Here is a 19,775-nt window from a genome sequence, read left to right as displayed (position 1 = left end):
AGTTAATGTATGAGGAGGTCCTCGCTGCATGGCATTAGCAGAACACACCCTTGCACATAGTCCATAAATCCACCGACACTACACATAGGAACACCAACACAATACAATAAAGCACCTGACAGTCATTTGCGACTCTGGAGCCCCTTATGGATACAACTAACCAGTGCGCATGACTACAACCGCACTACAACCTCACATGAACCAACACAAACAAGAGCACACATCCGAGGCACTGAGTCCTACCCCCACGGTTACAACAGGCAGGGCCTCCCCGTTCGAATCGAACCAATCTCCCATACGCAAAGCAACGCACACAGATACCAGTTCCTCCTGGTTCTGAACCTATCCTATCCTCCTATCCTCGCTTACCTCCCCACCCTCTTCTCTTGCAGAGCCATGTGAGCGCCTCGAGACTGACCTCAGGTGGTAACGGTGCGTAGTCTAAAGCAGGACATGTAATGATGCCTCACCTGCTGTCTCCTCTCCTCGACTCCAGAAAGTGGGGACATGTAATGTCTCACCTGCTGTCTCCTCTCCTCGACTCCAGAAAGTGGGGACATGTAATGATGCCTCACCTGCTGTCTCCTCTCCTCGATCCAGGAAAGTGGGGACATGTAATGATGTCTCACCTGCTGTCTCCTCTCCTCGATCCCGGAAAGTGGGGACATGTAATGATGTCTCACCTGCTGTCTTCTCTCCTCGTCTGTGGAAAGTGGGGACATGTAATGATGTCTCACCTGCTGTCTCCTCTCCTCGATCCTGGAAAATGGGGACATGTAACGATGTCTCACCTGCTGTCTCCTCTCCTCGATCCCAGAAAGTGGGGACATGTAATGATGTCTCACCTGCTGTCTTCTCTCCTCAATCCCAGAAAGTGGGGACATGTAATGATGTCTCACCTGCTGTCTTCTCTCCTCATCTGTGGAAAGTGGGGACATGTAATGATGTCTCACCTGCTGTCTCCTCTCCTCAATCCCAGAAAGTGGGGACATGTAATGATGTCTCACCTGCTGTCTTCTCTCCTCGTCTGTGGAAAGTGGGGACATGTAATGATGTCTCACCTGCTGTCTCCTCTCCTCGATCCCGGAAAGTGGGGACATGTAATGATGTCTCACCTGCTGTCTCCTCTCCTCGATCCTGGAAAGTAGGGACATTTAATGATGTCTCACCTGCTGTCTCCTCTCCTCGATCCTGGAAAGTAGGGACATTTAATGATGTCTCACCTGCTGTCTCCTCTCCTCGACTCCAGAAAGTGGGGACATGTAGTGATGCCTCAACCGCTGTCTTCTCTCCTCGTCTGTGGAAAGTGGGGACATGCCTCACCTGCTGTCTTCTCTCCTCAGTTGCTTTCCGGAGCTAAGTTCGGTTTAATAAATATTTTAAAAAATACATTAAATAAAAAATTCCCTATTCTAGCGAAGGACATTTGGGTATAAAATACTTGTAGCTGCCCACTCTTCAGTTTTCTTCCCTTATAAATACATCAGCATCGTTCAAACCATTGCGCATTTTCTGTGTCTAATACAAGATATCTGTCGTCTCATTGCGATGAGTACAGTTGGTAATCAAGTTACCCGTTACAAGCTCGCGGCAGTTTCCTCTCCAAATTCGGTCTCGTCTGAAATTAAAAAAATAAGCATGGCTGCCCTTCCAGGACTTCTCAGCTCACGGCGAAATGCAGCCACCTGAAAAGGTTCTCGATGCTTCAAAAGTATGCCTATGTGAGATTAAACGTCCAAATTAAGTTTAAAAGGCCTACCTGGAGTCTGAATCAATTGTCCAACATTGCTTTGCTGAGTTAGAGGTCTTGGAAACTGCATCGCCTGTAATGCGATCATGCCCCTTGAACAACATTTCTCATGAAAATGTTTTGTATATGTTCTTAGCACCCAAGGGGAGAGAGGCACCAATCCGGTTGCTTGGACCGCAGGTGGACACTGGTAATCTCAGCCCATGTTGCGAGCTTATTACCCAAATTCATCGAACACCAAATTAACCTACTGGAATAATTGACCGTATTTTTGGGACGAATTTGTTAGGTATTTTGGTACATTTTTAATAAATATAGATGTGGGGTGGGGTAAGGCAATAGGTTAAGGTAGGGGGAAGTGGGTGGTGTGGGGGCCGCTCCCCGCATTATTAAAAAAATAAATTGACAAAACAAATTTGGTCAATTCTCCAGTCGGTCAATTTTCTTTGATCGATTCACAGTATTCCGTTCCGAGCAGTCTACTGACTGCTTCCCCCGCCCCGCACTGCCATGTCGCCCCACACCCTCACTTCCCTTAAGGTTTTTTCTTTTACTTTCTCTCTTCCTCCGCCCCACCCACCCTCCAACTTACCATTTGTGTCGGCAGCAGCAGCTGGGTTCGCCACCTCTGCTGCTGAAACTGCACTCACTCCAGGCCACCACGGAAATGGCAGAGGGGAGCTCCGTCATCCATCTCGGTAGTGGCCATCTTGGTACAGTATTTTGGTTAAAAAAACGGGATGCTGCGCGGCTTCCAGTTCATTCAATCAAAACACAATGCTCTCAGCATCCCAGGTTACCGGATTGGCAACCAGGGTTACTAATAGAATTAACACCTGATCCGACAGGCCGGATCGGTGTTAACGCTATAGTAGATGGTATCCTAAACTCTCTTCAACACAGTTTGAGGCTCTGATAATAAAGGACTCCTGAACGCTCATTTTCTTTTAAGATGTCTGCTATGACGAGCGCCTACTGGTAATTATTTTCCCATTGTCTTTTGTTTGTATCTTTGTTGTAAGATGGTTTCTAAACATTACGTTTACTGATTTGGTCATTGGTAAATTTGGGTTGGGAGATCAACTGACTGAATTATCTTTCACAAGTAGAAATCAATCCAGCAGCGACGATGCAGGAAACAATGACCACAGATGTCACCCGGCAAGATAATTTCATGAATATAAATATTCAGTTTATACAAATTTAAGATAATCCAATGTATTGCAACAAACTCATGAAATTCAGCAGGTGTGGGAAGTGACGACCATCTTAACTCAGAGTCCTTCTGAGTACGCCCGCCAAGATATCTTTTTTTCTCCTTGTTAATCCATGCTGTGAAGTCATGTTTGTGCTCTTGTGTTACATGGGGCCGGGGAGCAGCTAGAAGTTACCACTACACAAAACTACAAAACAAACAAAGCAAGAAGGAGGTGGGCCTGCTGTAACTCGCATAGTGGGAGGGGTATTTCATGCATCTCTCCACTAAGCGCATTCTTTTTGTGCGGCTGTTAGACATCAGAAATTTCCAGAAAGGTGGAAATCCGCTGGAAAAATATCTACCATCCATCCGCCAATTCTGAGCAGAGTCCAGTCGACATAATATTCACTGTCAGTTCACCGCCCGATCCGCCAATTGCACCGGCCCACCGGTGCTGAAAACCCATTGGTTAGCTCCTATGCCGCAGGATGTGCATCCCGCGATAATGTGGCAGGCCATCCTCCAAGAAACTATTGTAAACAGCGCCCGGACAGTGCTGCTAATACGGATCAAGCGGAATTGGGCACAGACCATCAGGGGTGCACTGGGAACCAAAAGAGGCCCTGGAAATAATTTACAAAGTGGCCCCATATTATACATTTTCAACAAGCCCAACCATTTTCCTATGAGAAAATGTGGAAATACCACACAAAAGAGGTCCAGGGTGCAGAGGCCTACCGGGAAATCGCTAGAGTTCCCTATAGGCCAGTCCAGCACTGCACACCACCCAAACATGACTGCTCCCTCACCTCAGCGACATGGGTTTAGCAGAGGCATACCCGGGGCCAGTGGTGTTCCGCCTGAATGCCAGGTGATGCTGGAGAAGACGACCAGCAGCAGACGGTGTATTTGTAGGAGAGTACGCATCAGTGGGTGATGCAGCACCAGAGGAGCAGGAGCACTCCATGTGGGGTGAATGCGACACATTTAATTGGGTCATTTGTGGACACGTGTGCCTGCCAAGGTGGTGGGAAGAACAGGAAACTGTGCACATCTTGCAGGCAGCAAAGCATCCTTTCTTCACACACACCCTTCTCAGCCATCGCTGTGCATCATAGCAAGCATGCTGAGAGGCAACACACATCCCCTGGTGTTACGGGCAAGCCAGGCGCCGGTGAATATTTCAAGTCTGGCGGCAACCCACCGGTAGCACCGGCAGGGTTACCTCCGGCCTTGTAATGAGGCCCAATGAATGTTACACTAGACTTGACACAAACACTGTGAGTGAGTGCGAGTGATTTCATTGGTCCACCTTACGCACTTTACTGTTACTGCGACACGGACTGGCAGATTTACCACCAGATTACGACGGGGAGGTAATGGTGGAATTGGGCCCCATTTTTGGACTGCATTGGAATTTTGGAGATTTTTCAATGAGAATAACGATTAACTGAGGTAAATCCTCATTTTTTTTCATAGGAATTGTAGGAGAGACCACCCATTGCATGCATTCTACCACTGAAGTCAGAATTTGGCGGTGCAGTAAAGGTGGTGAATCCGTAACTGCCCAATGGTGGAAATTATGGAATTGCTGGCACTTTTCTACTGCGCCGCCAAACTTTGTAATTGTAATTGGTTATTTATAATGCACTTAATACCCAGAGGTTTCTAAGCGCGGACCCGGGGATCGAACCCATGGTGCACTGTGTCGTCTTGCTTCCAAGGCGAGCACGTTGCCCCTGAGCTATCCTCCCGGGAAACTCATAATGAGATCTGTTGCGGTTTCATGGTGTTGGGGTGTCTGCCCGCGCAGCGCCATTGCAGCTGCTTGATTTCTTTGGCAACCGCCCATAAGCACGCCCTCCTCTAAAAGCAATGTTTCCTCACGTATGATTGTGTCAAAGTCAGGCATTTGCAAGAGGTGTTCAGTAATCATATACTACTGCAGAGAAGAAGAGATTGCGCGTGGAGTGTCCTTGATCATTGCTATCCGGGTGGAGCGCCTTCAAACACTAGCAATGGAAAGGAGGCGCTTTATAAGGAAATATAAGTACACCACTACTGATTATAGGTGTTTTTCGTCATCAGGCTGCAGTCAATCATCAAAAGTTTCATGTTTTGAAATCCATATATAAGTACCTACCCACCATATTTGTAGGCAATACATGTTCTTTATTCTATTGTGAAAGGGAACTGGTCAAAGGAAATCTATCAGAGCTTAGATTTATGAACAAGGGACTACGGGCCTCATTCAAAGATTGGTGGTAAGTCTCTGGTAAATCTGCTCAATCACCGCCGAGATCACTTACCGTTCTTGGCACTCAGACTTACCGAGTGGGGCTCTGGTGGCGTTAGTCCCCATCTTCGGAGTCCATAGGAGTCTTGGAAGGATAGCTCAGGGGCAACGTGCTCGCCTGGGAAGCAAGACGATGCAGAACACCACTGGTTCGATCATCGGGTCCGCGCTTAGAAGCCTCTGGGTATTAAGCGCATTATAAATAGCCAATCATATCACATCTTAGGACTGCATAGGGAGTTTGGCAGATTTACAATGAATGCTAATTCTGCTGTGGTAAATCTGTGGATTTTTGGCATTAAAATGCAGGATTTACCGCTAGCACAACGCTGGCGGTATTTCCTCCACTTCAAGGTCAAACTCATGGGGCCTCATTACGACTCAGGCGGTAAGGGTTTTACGACGGCGTAAACAGCGCTGACCCTTACCGCCTGAGTACGAGGTCCCTTAGCGCCATGGCGGATTTAACACCTGCTTTTAGCAGGTGTTAAAATCCATGGCGCTAAGGGACCCTGGAGTTAATTACGCCACCGTAATTTACGGTGGCGTAATTAACGCCTTCCCCACTCCCATTATGCCCTATGGGGCAAAAATGGGAATGGGGAAGGGTAAATGGGGATTGGGGACTTACCGCCCCGCCAACCTCGGAATACGTTTACGCCATGGTGGTAAAGTCACGGCCCAGGCGGTAAGTTACCGCCTGGGTCGTAATGAGGCCCATGGTTTGTTTGGTGGTGCAGTAAAGGTGGATGTCATTTTTTTACTGCCAAAATAAATGTTGCAAAGGAATTACCGCCTCTTTTTTTATCTCACCGCCAAACTTGTAATGAGGCCCTACACCCCTGAAGCGGAAAATGTGGACTTGCCTATTTAAAAAGATTGAAAATGAGTTCCAATGTGTGAGTGTCAGGAACAGAGTCACTCGCACAGCTGGAAGGGAAAGGGTGCACCAAACCACAATTGAGCACATGTAAAGACACAGGGCTCATTATGACTGTGGTGGCATTGCCACCGGTATTTATGCCATATTCGGTTACTGTTACCGTCATTCATTTTGGGGGGAACGCCACCGGTTTATGAGTGGTGGTCAGGCTGTGCTAGTCCCATTCATAGAGCCCATAGGACTACATTGAGGGTTTGGAGTATTTCCTTCGGGTGCTAATTCTGGATGCATTAAAGCCCCTGTATGTAAGAGGTAAAGAGGAAAAAAAAACTCTAATCACTTGACAGGACTCTGAATGAGCCACTTGATTGGTCTCTGATGGGATGACTGGGACTCTTCTTTGTTATTTAACTGGGACCTCACGGTTTGTCTCTGACTGGGCCTCTTGGCTGACCTTTGACTTAGCCCCATGTTTGCTTTGACTGGGCCTCTTGATTGGTCTTTGCCTGGGTCGCTATACTGGTCTTTGACTGGGCCTCTTGATTGGTCTTTGACTGGGCCTCTATACTGGTCTTTGACTGGGCCTCTTGATTGGTCTTTGACTGGGCCGCTAGACTGGTCTTTGACTGGGCCTCTTGATTGGTCTTTGACTGAGATTTTCCATTGGTCTACGACTTGGTCTATTGATTGGATTCTGATGGGATCTCTGGATGGGTCTCTGACTGGGTCTTTTCATTGTTTTTGACAATGTCTCTTAATTGATCTCTGCCCGGGGGGTTCTTGATTGGTCTCTACCTGTCCCTCTTGATTGGTCTCTGTCTGGGATTCTTGATTGGTCTCTGTCTGGGCTTCTTGATTGGTCTCTGCCTGTGCCTCTTGATTGGTCTCTGCCTGTGCCTCTTGATTGGTCTCTGTCTGGGCTTCTTGATTGGTCTCTGTCTGGGCTTCTTGATTGATCTCTGCCTATGCCTCTTGATTGGTCTCTGCCTGTGACTCTTGATTGGTCTCTGTCTGTGCCTCTTGATTGGTCTCTGTCTGGGCTTCTTGATTGGTCTCTGGGCTTCTTGATTGGTCTCTGCCTGTGCCTATTGATCGGTCTCTGCCTGTGCCTCTTGATTGGTCTCTGTCTGGGCTTCTTGATTGGTCTCTGCCTGTGCCCCTTGATTGGTCTCTACCTGTGCCTCTTGATTGGTCTCTCTCTGGGCTGCTTGATTGGTCTCTGTCTGGGCTTCTTGATTGTGATTGGTCTCTGCCTGTGCCTCTTGATTGGTCCCTGCCTGTGCCTCTTGATTGGTCTCTGTCTGGGATTCTTGATTGGTCTCTGTCTGGGCTTCTTGATTGGTCTTTGACTGATAGTCTTGATTAATCTCAGCCGAGGCTACCTGATTGGTCTCTGCCTGTGCCTCTTGATTGGTCTCTTTCTGGGCTTCTTGATTGGTCTTTAACTGATACTCTTGATGAATCTCAGCCGAGGCACCCTGATTGGTCTCTGCATGTGCCTCTTGATTGGTCTCTGTCTGGGCGATTGGTCTTTGACTGATACTCTTGATGAATCTCAGCCGAGGCTACCTGATTGGTCTCTGCCTGTGCCTCTTGATTGGTCTCTGTCTGGGCTTCTTGATTGGTCTTTGACTGATACTCTTGATGAATCTCAGCCGAGGCACCCTGATTGGTCTCTGCCTGTGCCTCTTGATTGGTCTCTGTCTGGGCTGCAGCACCAACAACAACAGGCAGCACAGAGGAGACGCAGGAGGAGGAGGAAGAGGGCGAGACAGGCCCAGCAAGCCCCACCAGCGCACCTAGTCATACCAAAGAGGCAGCCACCAATCCCCAGGATGAGAGCCAGTCCATTCAACCTAACCCCTGAGCAGATACACACCCTGTACCCTCTGGACCGGGATACCATCACCACCATTGTGGACATGATACACAACGACATCGTGAGCCTCATAGACATCCGTACTGCCCTCTCCCCCTCCGCCGGGGCTTCCTGATTGGTCTCTGCCTGTGCCTCTTGATTGATCTCTGCCCACTTCTTGATTGGCCTTTGACTGATATTCTTGATTAATCTCAGCCGAGGCTACCTGATTGGTCTCTGGCTGTGCCTCTTGATTGGTCTCTGTCTGGGCTTCTTGATTGGTCTTTGACTGATACTCTTGATGAATCTCAGCCGAGGCTACCTGATTGGTCTCTGCCTGTGCCTCTTGATTGGTCTCTGTCTGGGCTTCTTGATTGGTCTTTGACTGATACTCTTGATGAATCTCAGCCGAGGCTACCTGATTGGTCTCTGCCTGTGCCTCTTGATTGGTCTCTGTCTGGGCTTCTTGATTGGTCTTTGACTGATACTCTTGATGAATCTCAGCCGAGGCTACCTGATTGGTCTCTGCCTGTGCCTCTTGATTGGTCTCTGTCTGGGCTTCTTGATTGGTCTTTGACTGATACTCTTGATGAATCTCAGCCGAGGCTACCGGATTGGTCTCTGCCTGTGCCTCTTGATTGGTCTCTGTCTGGGCTTCTTAATCTCAGACGGGGCTTCCTGATTGTCTCTGCCTTGGCTCCTAGACTGCTTTGATTGGGTCTGCTGCTTGGTCAATGGCTGGACCTCTTCATTTGTTGCTAACCAGGGCTTTGGCTTATAACTGAGTGGGGGTTTATTCTGGGCATTGCTTTGCTGCTTAACTAGTCATCAGATAAGATTTTGTAGTATTTTACCCTGTATTGCTGGATGTACTATGACTTTTTAAGTAAATTTTAAAAAAAGTTATTGACATTCCCAATGTCAGTAGTCGGTGTTTAAAAAAAGTAAACATATAATTTGACTCTAGAGCATATCTATTTGGAATCCATACTTGATTCCTTCTAGTAATTAATAGAAACTAAAAGATGCATTTGTACCTTGAAGTTGCTTTTCTGATCAGACCGTAGCAGTTCCTTCCTTGGGGCACTGCCCAGCTAACCCCACTGACCAGAACATAAGCGAGGAGCTGTGTGGGTGCAATCAGGGGGCAGCTTTTAGGTTCCAATTATTTAATATTTTGTTTGGAGTACTTTTGTTCTCATTTTTTGTTGGGAATATTATTGTCTGTTTTCAGGGAGTAAAACTGCCCGGTACTGGCTTATCTTTAAGGTTGCCTGTCATTAACCCTAGTCCTTAAACTGATCAGTGAGTGAGCATCTTGAATACCAAATAACTAGACATTTTGATTAGTTATTGGATGCCCACTGTATGGGCCTCCTGACTAGTTATTGACTGCTCATTAACTAGACATCTTCATTAGTTATTGGATACCCGCTGTATGGGCCTCCTGACTAGTTATTGACTGGTCGTTAACTAGACATCTTGATTAGTTATTGGATGCCCGCTGTATGGGCCTCCTCACTATTTATTGACTGGTCATTAACTAGGCATCTTGATTAGTGTTTGACTGGATATTGGCTGAGTGTCAACTGGATCATTGGTTGAGACCTCTTAGATTGTCACTCAAAAGGGTGTGTGTCTAAGCTGATCACGAACTGAGATGTCTGGATGGCTATTGCCTGGGCTTTGTGCATGGGCACTGACTAGTCCATCTAATTGGTTATTGACTCGTCATTGGCGGTGCTTTTCAGAGGTCATTATCTTGATTGCCTATTTTCTGGCCCCCCCTTACAGGTCAGTGACTGGTCATTGCCTGGGCCCACTGAGTGGGTATTGACTAGTCATTGACGCAGCCTCTCGACTCGTCATGATCTGTACCCCTTGGCTGACCACTGTATGGGCCTCCAGACTGGTTATTGACTTGTCATTAACTGGGCATCTTGAGTTTTTCATTCTCTGGGCACCATGCCTGCCCAGTGTTTGGGCCTCCTGACCGGTTATTGACTGGTCAATAACTGCCTCCCGGCAGGCTATTGGCTAGTCAGTGATTGGGCTTCTTGAGTACTCATTATCTGGGCCTGTTGACTGCCCATTGTCTGGGTCCCATAACTTGTTACTGACTCATCTCTGATTGACCCAATGTGCTCATCAGTGAATGGTAAAGGCTGTGGGGTGCTGTTCTAACTCTGTGTTTGTAAGGTGCCCTTGTTGACCTGTTACTGACTGTATGGTTCCGTTTGTTGTGGCGACACCAAGGAAATGCACCCCGTGGGCATCAGGAGGGTTGATTCTGAGTGATTGAGCTTGGTGAGCGAGGGGAAGCCCGGTGAATTCTGGGAAGCTTGACCCGCCGTGAACGTCATTAAGGTTGTGACGTGAACATGAACAGTACGCCATTCCATGGACACGCCCAGGTGCTCTGATACTACCAGGGCGGTCATTTGGTGCAGTATAAAACCATGCGGACATTAGAAGAAGCTCTACAGATCACTGGCAATATGTTGGGTTTCTGGAGGTGTTGTTACAGACACTGTCATTTTGGCACAACATGTCACAAAGACCCCATTGCTCTTGTGTGTTCCCTGTAGCGGAACTGTTTACAGAAAGATGACACTAGACAATTGACAAGGCCTTTTGAGTTATTTGCTGTCCCCGCCCCCACTAATGTCCTTTTGTGGATCAGGAAATGTAAGCATTGCCTGGTCTCCTGCCAGGATAGGGTGACTCCAGGGCACCAGCTTGCATGGAATGCCCTCAGCGATTCTACAGCTTGGTTAACATCGACCAGAGAAGTTGGACTTCAGCCCCAGAGCTGCTGCCCTGGCGGCATTGAGTCACCTGTTCATTCTACTAGGTTTGTCTGCGTCCATTTTGGGGGCGGGGTTTGGGGGTGGGGTTACAAGATATGTAAGGTTCTGCAACCTGAAGCACTTACTGTAACCATATTCTTAAGTTAAAAGCGCCTCGATACCTCAGGGTTTTGTGCGCTATATAAGTGCCAAATAAATAAATAAATAAAAGTATGGAGAGTTGCAACCTCTGCATGCTCCCCACCTCTTTACAGACCCTCTGCGCCCAGCCTGCATCCCCCACAGCCTTCTCCTTTGGCCCGTTTAATTCTTTAAAAGCCTCCCAAGCGCAGGCTGTCTGGGGCCGCAGCGGAGTTCACCTTCCTTGCTTATTGTGTTTCCCGAGGGGACGCAGGGGGGGGGGGGTCATCGCTGCTGTAATGACAATGCCTTGCGCATTGATTTTCCCATTCCTCTCAATTTGTGCATTGATTTGTGGAAAGACTTTTGGATCGAAGCTCGCCTCGTCCAGAAGGGAGGAAATGCAAAGAAGGAGTCGAGGCGAGATGGCATAAGAGGACAAGGAACAGCTCATCTTCCGGGCGTCCTCGCATGTCTGCTGCCAGCTGGTCTCCAGACGGCATAAGAGGACAAGGAACAGCTCATCTGGGCGTCCTCGCGTGTCTGCTGCCAGGGGGTCTCCAGACGGCATACGAGGACAAGGAACAGCTCATCTTCCGGGCGTCCTCGCCTGTCTGCTGTCAGCGGGTCTCCAGGCGGCATAAGAGGACAAGGAACAGCTCATCTGGGCGTCCTCGCGTGTCTGCTGCCAGGGGGTCTCCAGACGGCATAAGAGGACAAGGAACAGCTCATCTGGGCGTCCTCGCCTGTCTGCTGCCAGGGGGTCTCGGGACGGCATAAGAGGACAAGGAACAGCTCATCTTCTGGGCATCCTCGTGTGTCTGCCGCCAGGGGGTCTCCAGATGGCATAAGAGGACGAGGAACAGCTCATCTGGGCGTCCTCGCCTGTCTGCTGCCAGGGGGTCTCCAGACAGCATAAGAGGACAAGGAACAGCTCATCTTCTGGGCATCCTCGTGTGTCTGCCGCCAGGGGGTCTCCAGATGGCATAAGAGGACAAGGAGCAGCTCATCTTCTGGGCGTCCTCACGTGTCTGCTGCCAGCGGGTCTCCAGACGGCATAAGAGGACAAGGAACAGCTCATCTGGGCGTCCTGCTTTGTCTGCTGCCAGCGGGTCTCTAGACAGCATAAGAGGACAAGGAACAGCTCATCTTCTGGGCCTCCTTGCGTCTCTGCTGCCAGCGGGTCTCTAGACGGCATAAGAGGACAAGGAACAGCTCATCTTCTGGGCGTCCTTGCGTGTCTGCTGCCAGCAGGTCTCCAGATGGCATAAGAGGACAAGGAACAGTTAATCTTCTGGGTGTCCTCGCATATCTGCTGCCAGGGGGGTCTCCAGATGGCACAAGAGGACAAGGAACAGCTCATCTTCTGGGCATCCTCGCGTGTCTGCTGCCAGAGGTTCTCCAGATGGCATAAGAGGCCAACGAACAGCTCATCTGGGCGTCCTTGCGTTTCTGCTGCCAGGGAGTCTCCAGACAGCATGTGAGGACAAGGAACAGCTCATCTTTTGGGCCTTCTCGCGGGTCTGCTGCCAGCGGGTCTCTAGACAGCATAAGAGGACAAGGAAGAGCTCATCTTCTGGGAGTCCTCGCGTGTCTGCTGCCTGGGAAAGAGACGGGCCATTTCATGAAGGGCTGGGAAAGAGACGGGTCATTACATGAAGGCCTGGGAAAGTGATGGGCCATTCATTGGATTAAGGCATGGGGAAAGAGGCGGGTCATTACATGAAGGCCTGGGAAAGTGATGGGCCATTCATTGGATTAAGGCATGGGGAAAGAGACGGGTCAATACATGAAGGCCTGGGAAAGAGACATGTCATTACATGACGGCCTTGGAAAGAGATGGGCCATTCATTGCATGAAGGCATGGGGAACGAGACCGGTTTTTACATGAATGCCTGGGAAAGAGGCCGGTCATTACATGAAGGCCTGGGAAAAAGACAAGTCATTACATGAAGGCCTGGGAAAGAGACTAGCCATTACATAAAGGCATGGCCAAAGAGAAGGGTCATTATATGAAGGCCTGGGAAAGAGACGGGTTATTCATTGCATGAAGGCCTGGGAAAGAGACCAGTCATTACATGAAGACCTCGGAAAGAGGTCAGTACATGAAGGCCTGGGAAAGAGACGGGTCATTACATGAAGGTCTGGGAAAGAGACATGTCATTTCATGAAGGCCTAGGAAAGAGACAGGTCATTCATTACATGAAGGCACAGGAAATGAGACGGGTCATGACATGAAGGCCTGGGAAAGGGACCGGTCATTCATTGCATGATGGCCTGGGAAAGATACAATCATTACATAAGGTCTGGAAAAGAGACGGGTCAATACATGAAGCCCTGGGAAAGAGAAGGGTCATTACATGAAAGCCAGGGGAAGATACAGGTCATTGCATTAAGGTATGGGGAAAGAGACAACGAATGCCTGGCAAAGAGACGGGTCATTACATGAAGTCATGGGGAAAGAGACGGATCATTACACGAATAACTGGGAAAGAGACAGGTCATTACACGAATGCCTGGGAAAGAGACAGGTCTTTACATGAAGGCCTGTGGGAGAGACGGGTCATTATATTTACAGCTACTGAATTTGCTAATGGTGCTGCGGGGGTTCTGGGAGCAGAATGGGTTGTGGCTTGGAGAGTGGCTCTGGAAATAGACCCCTGTAAAGTTCAGGGACAAGCCGGGTCACCCTTTGTTCCAGGTCAGAGCAGAGGGGGAGAGTGTCTACGAGGAGCTGTGACCCCCACCTGCCATCTCACTGAAATGCAAGCATGTGTATGTACATCAGTGAAGGATGTTTCCATTAAAATAAAGAACACATCAACAATATCATTCATTGCAAATGTCTTTCAGCAAAGCGTTTACAAATAGCCAAAAGTGATTGAAACAATTGGGGGAACAGAAAAGGCGGTCCACCGCACATATATCAAAGCATTGAACTTTTTTTATCTGCACTGAGCGTCACTCACATTTCAAAGCATTCGTCACTGCAATCCGCACATGCTTCCCTGACATCTTGTCATAACCTTATTACAGACAAGATCTCGTTATGATCGAATATCCTGGAGGCATTAACTCTGACCACACTCCTGCTCCTGACGTATGAGGTGGCAGACGCAAAACATCATAAAGGCGCATTTACGCAATAACCTGTCTCCAAATGTGGAGAACACTCCCTCCCAGGGCTGGCCTTAGCAGCAGAAGCACCCCAAGCAGTGAAATACAAATGTGGGGCAAGCCCCCCCCACACCCACCCGGCACACCCCTGGGCAATGCAGGGGAGGAGAAGTCGCCAATTCATTTTTATTTCCCGGTACCGCACTAGAGCAGGGAGTTAATCGCTGGAATAGGGCGCTGATGCTAATGCATCAGCGGCCTATTCTAATAAAAACCACCTGTTCCCACGCTAGAGCTGGGAGGCAATCACTTCAATGTTGCCATTAAATACACCTGCTCCCGCGCTGGAAAGCTTAGTGCCAGCACAAGAGTGGGGCGCATTTAATTTCAATAGGGCGCCTGCCACTCCACCGGGCTGGCGTGGCAGGGGGCTAATGGTGTCCCGGGCGGTCTTCCGGGCGGCCCTGCCCTTAGGCCGGCCCTGCTCCCTCTCTCAGGCACTGCTTATCAACATTCACATCAGCACAATTTTCAGTGCTATCCTTTATAGAATAACGAAAACACTCAGCACAGCATTGTAGCTTGAGGGTATATTATTGTAGCAATACAGCAAGGGTATTAAAAAAAGCAGTTTCGGGTCACAACCTGCATGCATTAGATTATAACTTTTCCAACCTTTGCTTTTCAAAATACTTCTGATCCGTAAGATGAGAATTACAATTTCAAAACGTTTTAGAGGTACTTACTCCGAAGTCTAATAGTTCTGGTTAAAATTTAGAAACGTCCGCTCATCATATTTTTAACGCAAATTAGTGCCATTTGTACTTTTTAATGTATTTTTCAATGCAACTGAGGCAGAAAAGAAAATGGCAGACCTTGTATCTAACCAGTCCCATTGGCCTCTGTCCATGGACGCTTTTGAGATCAAAGATAGGCCTCTGAGTTACTATGAATTCTGGGGATTGTAGAGAGCCCTCGCCTTAGACCGGTGCAGATAAAAATACCTTCTGGTGCCTTCCATCGCTTGTTTCCTGTATGCATTGAATCAGGCCTGGCCTTAGGGCAGGGACACCCGGGTGACCTCCCAGGGCACTGTTAGCCCCCACCATGCCAACTCGGGGGAGGCGCCCTATTGAAATTAAATGTTCCCTGCTCTTGTGCTGGTGCTGGGTTTTTCAGTGCGGGACCAGGGCACATTTAATAACAATAGGGTGCTGATGTTTTTTTGCATTGACACCCTGCAGAGGTGATTACCGCCCACTCTGGCACAGGAGTGGGGGTGTTTCATTAGAATAGGGTGCTGATGCTTTCACATCGGCACCCTATTCCAGTGAATAACTCCCTGGTCCGGTGCAGGATCAGGGAATTTAAAAATAATTGCACCCCGCCACCCCTAACCCCTGCATTGACCTGGGGCGAGGGTCGGGCCACCAAATGTGTCTTTCACTGCCCGAGGCACTGTCGCCACTAAGGCTGGCACTACATTGTTAGCAACCTGTGGATTATAAACCGTTGACCATTCCTGAGAAGTGACAGACTCTCTCCAAGCCTAGAAAAGCACGTGGAAGTGTTTTTTCGGAGTAATTTCAAGGATGTCAATTGCATCATAGTAATTAGCTTGGTTGAAATGACATGGAACCGTTTGCAGACATCTGTCCGATCCTTCTAGGTACCAAGAAGGTGGACGGGACGCCATTTCAAGGTGATGTCTAGTGATGGCCAAGCCTACCTGGGTGCACCCATAAAAGTCAGCAATTGATGTGCTGTAATTTAAAGGTGTTTCAATAGAAAAGATCAGTGTAAAAGGGGGGCAGATGATGACGTGGCACAAGCAAAGCTCGAAATTAGTGTCATTTTGCATGACGACTGGCATGTCTTCACACACAACCAAAGATCATATGAACTATGACTATTTTTTAAATATTCTTCAAAAATTGCATTTCTCATGACATAATAATATTTTAGCATTTGTATAGTGGTGGGAACCCTCAAGCATCTGGGCGTTGCTTATTACCCATGGGGTGTGTTGCTCATTTATCTTTTATCGACCTCGGAAGGATGAAAGGCTAAGTTTGGTCCTGGCCGGATTCAAACCTGCGTCAGCAGGCGCTTGACAGACGTCAAAGCGAGCGCACTACTCGCTGTGCTATCGGACCAGCTTCGGAGGTCATAAACGTTACTTACACACAGGCCACCCAGATCCCGTCATGCTGAGAAGATTTTGCTCTGTCTTCCAGCAGCCTTCCAGCAGCGGGGTCCTAGGTGCCCTGTCTTCCAGCAGCGGGTTCCTAGGGGCCCTGTCCTCCAGCAGCGGGGTCCTAGGTGCCCTGTCTTCCAGCAGCGGGTTCCTAAGGGCCCTGTCCTCCAGCAGCGGGGTCCTAGGGGCCCTGTCTTCCAGCAGCAGGGTCCTAGGGCCCCTGTCCTCCAGCAGCGGTATCCTAGTGGCCTGTCCTGCAGCAGCAGGGTCCGAGGGGCCCTGTCCTCCAGGAGGGGGGTCCTAGGGGCCCTGTCCTCCAGCAGCGGTATCCTAGTGGCCTGTCCTGCGCAGCGGGGTCCTAGGGGCCCTGTCCTCCAGGAGGGGGGTCCTAGGGGCCCTGTCCTCCAGGAGGGGGGTCCTAGGGGCCCTGTCCTCCAGCAGCGGGGTCCTAGGGGTCCTGTCCTCCAGCAGCAGGGTCCTAGGGGCCCTGTCTTCCAGCAGCAGGGTCCTAGGGGCCTTGTCTTCCAGCAGCGGGGTCCTAGGGCCCTGTCCTTCAGCAGCAGGGTCCTAGGGCCCTGTCCTCCAGCAGCGGGGTCCTACGGGCCCCGTCCTCCAGCAGCGGGGTCCTAATGGCCCTGTCCTGCAGCAGAGGGGTACTAGGGGCCCTGTCCTCCAGCAGCGGGGTCCTAGGGGCCCTGTCCTCCAGCAGCGGGGTCCTAGGTGCCCTGTCTTCCAGCAGCGGGTTCCTAAGGGCCATGTCCTCCAGCAGCGGGGTCCTAGGGGCCCTGTCTTCCAGCAGCAGAGTCCTAGGGCCCCTGTCCTCCAGCAGCGGTATCCTAGTGGCCTGTCCTGCAGCAGCAGGGTCCGAGGGGCCCTGTCCTCCAGGAGGGGGGTCCTAGGGGCCCTGTCCTCCAGCAGCGGAGTCCTAGGGGACCTGTCTTCCAGCAGCAGGGTCCTAGGGGTCCTGTCCTCCAGCGGCGGGGTCCTAGGGGCCCTGTCTTGCAGCAGCAGGGTCCTAGGGGCCCTGTCTTCCAGCAGCGGGGTCCTAGGGCCCTGTCCTCCAGCAGCGGGGTCCCAGGGGCCCTGTCCTGCAGCAGAGGGGTACTAGGGGCCCTGTCCTCCAGCAGCGGGATCCTAGGGGCCCTGTCCTCCAGCAGCGGGATCCTAGGGGCCCTGTCCTCCAGCAGCAGGGTCCTAGGGCCCTGTCTTCCAGCAGCGGGGCCCTGTCCTCCAGCAGCGGGGTCCTAGGGGCCCTGTCTTCTAGCAGCAGGGTCCTAGGGGCCCTGTCTTCCAGCAGTGGGGCCCTAGGGGCCCTGTCTTCCAGCAGCGGGGTCCTAGGGGCCCATTCTTCCAGCAGCGGGTCAAAGGGGCTCTGTCCTCCAGCAGCAGGTCCTTGGGGCCCTGTCCTCCAGCAGCGGGGTCCTAGGGCCGTGTCCTACAGCAGTGGGGTCTTAGGGGCCCTGTCTTCCAGCAGGGGTGTCCTAGTGTCCCTATCCTCCAGCAGCGGGGTGCTAGGGGCCCTGTCTTCCAGCAGCAGGGTCCTAGGGGCCCTGTCCTCCAGCAGCGGGGTCCTAGGGGCACTGTCTTCGAGCAGCAGGGTTTTAGGGTCCCTGTATTCCAGCAGCAGGGTCCTAGGGTCCCTGTCTTTCAGCAGCGGAGTCCTATGGGCCCATTCTTCCAGCAGCAGGTACTAGCGGCTCTGTCCTCGAGCAACGAGGTCCTAGGGGCCCTGTCCTCCAGCGGCGGGGTCCTAGGGGCCCTGTTCTGCAGCAGCGAGGTACTAGGGGCCCTGTCCTCCAGCAGCGGGGCCCTAGGGGCCCTGTCCTCCAGCAGCGTTGTCCTGGGAGTACTGTCTTCCAGAAGCGGGGTCCTAAGGACCCTGTCTTCCAGCAGCGGGTTCCTAGGGGCCCTGTCCTCCAGCAGCAGGGTCCTAGGGGCCCTGTCTTCCAGCAGCGGGGTCCTAGGGGCCGTGTCACCCAGCAGCAGGGTCCTAAGGGCCCTGCCTTCCAGCAGTGGGGTACTAGGGGCCAGCAAAAAATCTGCTCACATTTTCTACCAGGGTGAAGTCTGAGGTTTTTTGACTGACCTGTACTCTGAGAAGCCTTGAGACCGCCTACGTCTGAGGGTACCTGACACTGTTTTTGACTTTCCTCTGAGAAGATGCCAGTCCCTCCAAGTTTGAGAGCTTTTGGCCCTCCTCTGCTCCAAGAAGCGCTGAGATAGTTCAGGTCCAAAGGTTTCTGGTTCTCTGCTGTGAAGCTCTGAGGCCTTCGACGTCTGATGGTTTCTGACACCCAACTACCCTGAGACCCTCTAGAGTTGAAGGTTCTGTCTTCTGAGGGTTCAGGGTTTCTGGCATGCCTCTGCTCTGAGAGGCTGTCAAATAATGCATATCTCCTGGGATTGGGCACTCCCCTCACCTCTGAGAAGCCATGAGACCTTTCATATCTGAAGGCTTCGGACTCTCCTCTGAGAAGCCTTGGTAGCACTCCCCTCCTCTGAGAAGCTCTTACGCCCTCCACGTCCAAAGGTGACTCGCTCAGATCTGAGAAGCTCTGAGACCCTCCAAGTCTAATGGTGCCCGACACTCCTCTACTCTGAGAAGCTCTGAGACCCTCCAAGTCTAATGGGGCCCGACACTCCTCTACTCTGAGAAGCTCTGAGACCCTCCAAGTTTAATGGTGCCCGACACTCCTCTACTCTGAGAAGCTCTGAGACCCTCCAAGTCTAATGGTGCCAGACACTCCTCTACTCTGAGAAGCTCTGAGACCCTCCAAGTCTAATGGTGCCCGACACTCCTCTACTCTGAGAAGCTCTGAGACCCTCCAAGTCTTATGGTGCCCGACACTCCTCTACTCTGAGAAGCTGTGAGACCCTCCAAGTCTAATGGTGCCCGACACTCCTCTACTCTGAGAAGCTGTGAGACCCTCCAAGTCTTATGGTGCCCGACACTCCTCTACTCTGAGAAGCTCTGAGACCCTCCAAGTCTAATGGTGCCCGACACTCCTCTGCTCTGAGAAGCTCCGAGAACCTCCAAGTCTTATGGTGCCCGACACTCCTCTACTCTGAGAAGCTCCGAGACCCTCCAAGTCTTATGGTGCCCGACACTCCTCTACTCTGAGAAGCTCCGAGACCCTCCAAGTCTTATGGTGCCCAACACTCCTCTACTCTGAGAAGCTCCGAGACCCTCCAAGTCTTATGGTGCCCAACACTCCTCTACTCTGAGAAGCTGTGAGACCCTCCAAGTCTTATGGTGCCCGACACTCCTCTACTCTGAGAAGCTCTGAGACCCTCCAAGTCTTATGGCGCCCGACACTCCTCTACTCTGAGAAGCTCTGAGACCCTCCAAGTCTTATGGTGCCCGACACTCCCCTCCTCTGAGAAGCTCTTAAGCCCTCCACCTCCAAAGGTGACTCGCTCTGATCTGAGAAGCTCTGAGACCCTCCAAGTCTTATGGTGCCCGACACTCCTCTACTCTGAGAAGCTGTGAGACCCTCCAAGTCTTATGGTGCCCGACACTCCTCTACTCTGAGAAGCTCTGAGACC

Source organism: Ambystoma mexicanum, chromosome 10 (assembly GCF_040938575.1).
Source record: "Ambystoma mexicanum isolate Mex_15411 chromosome 10, UKY_AmexF1_1, whole genome shotgun sequence".
Classification (NCBI taxonomy): domain Eukaryota; kingdom Metazoa; phylum Chordata; class Amphibia; order Caudata; family Ambystomatidae; genus Ambystoma; species Ambystoma mexicanum.
This window is presented reverse-complemented; position numbering follows the sequence as displayed.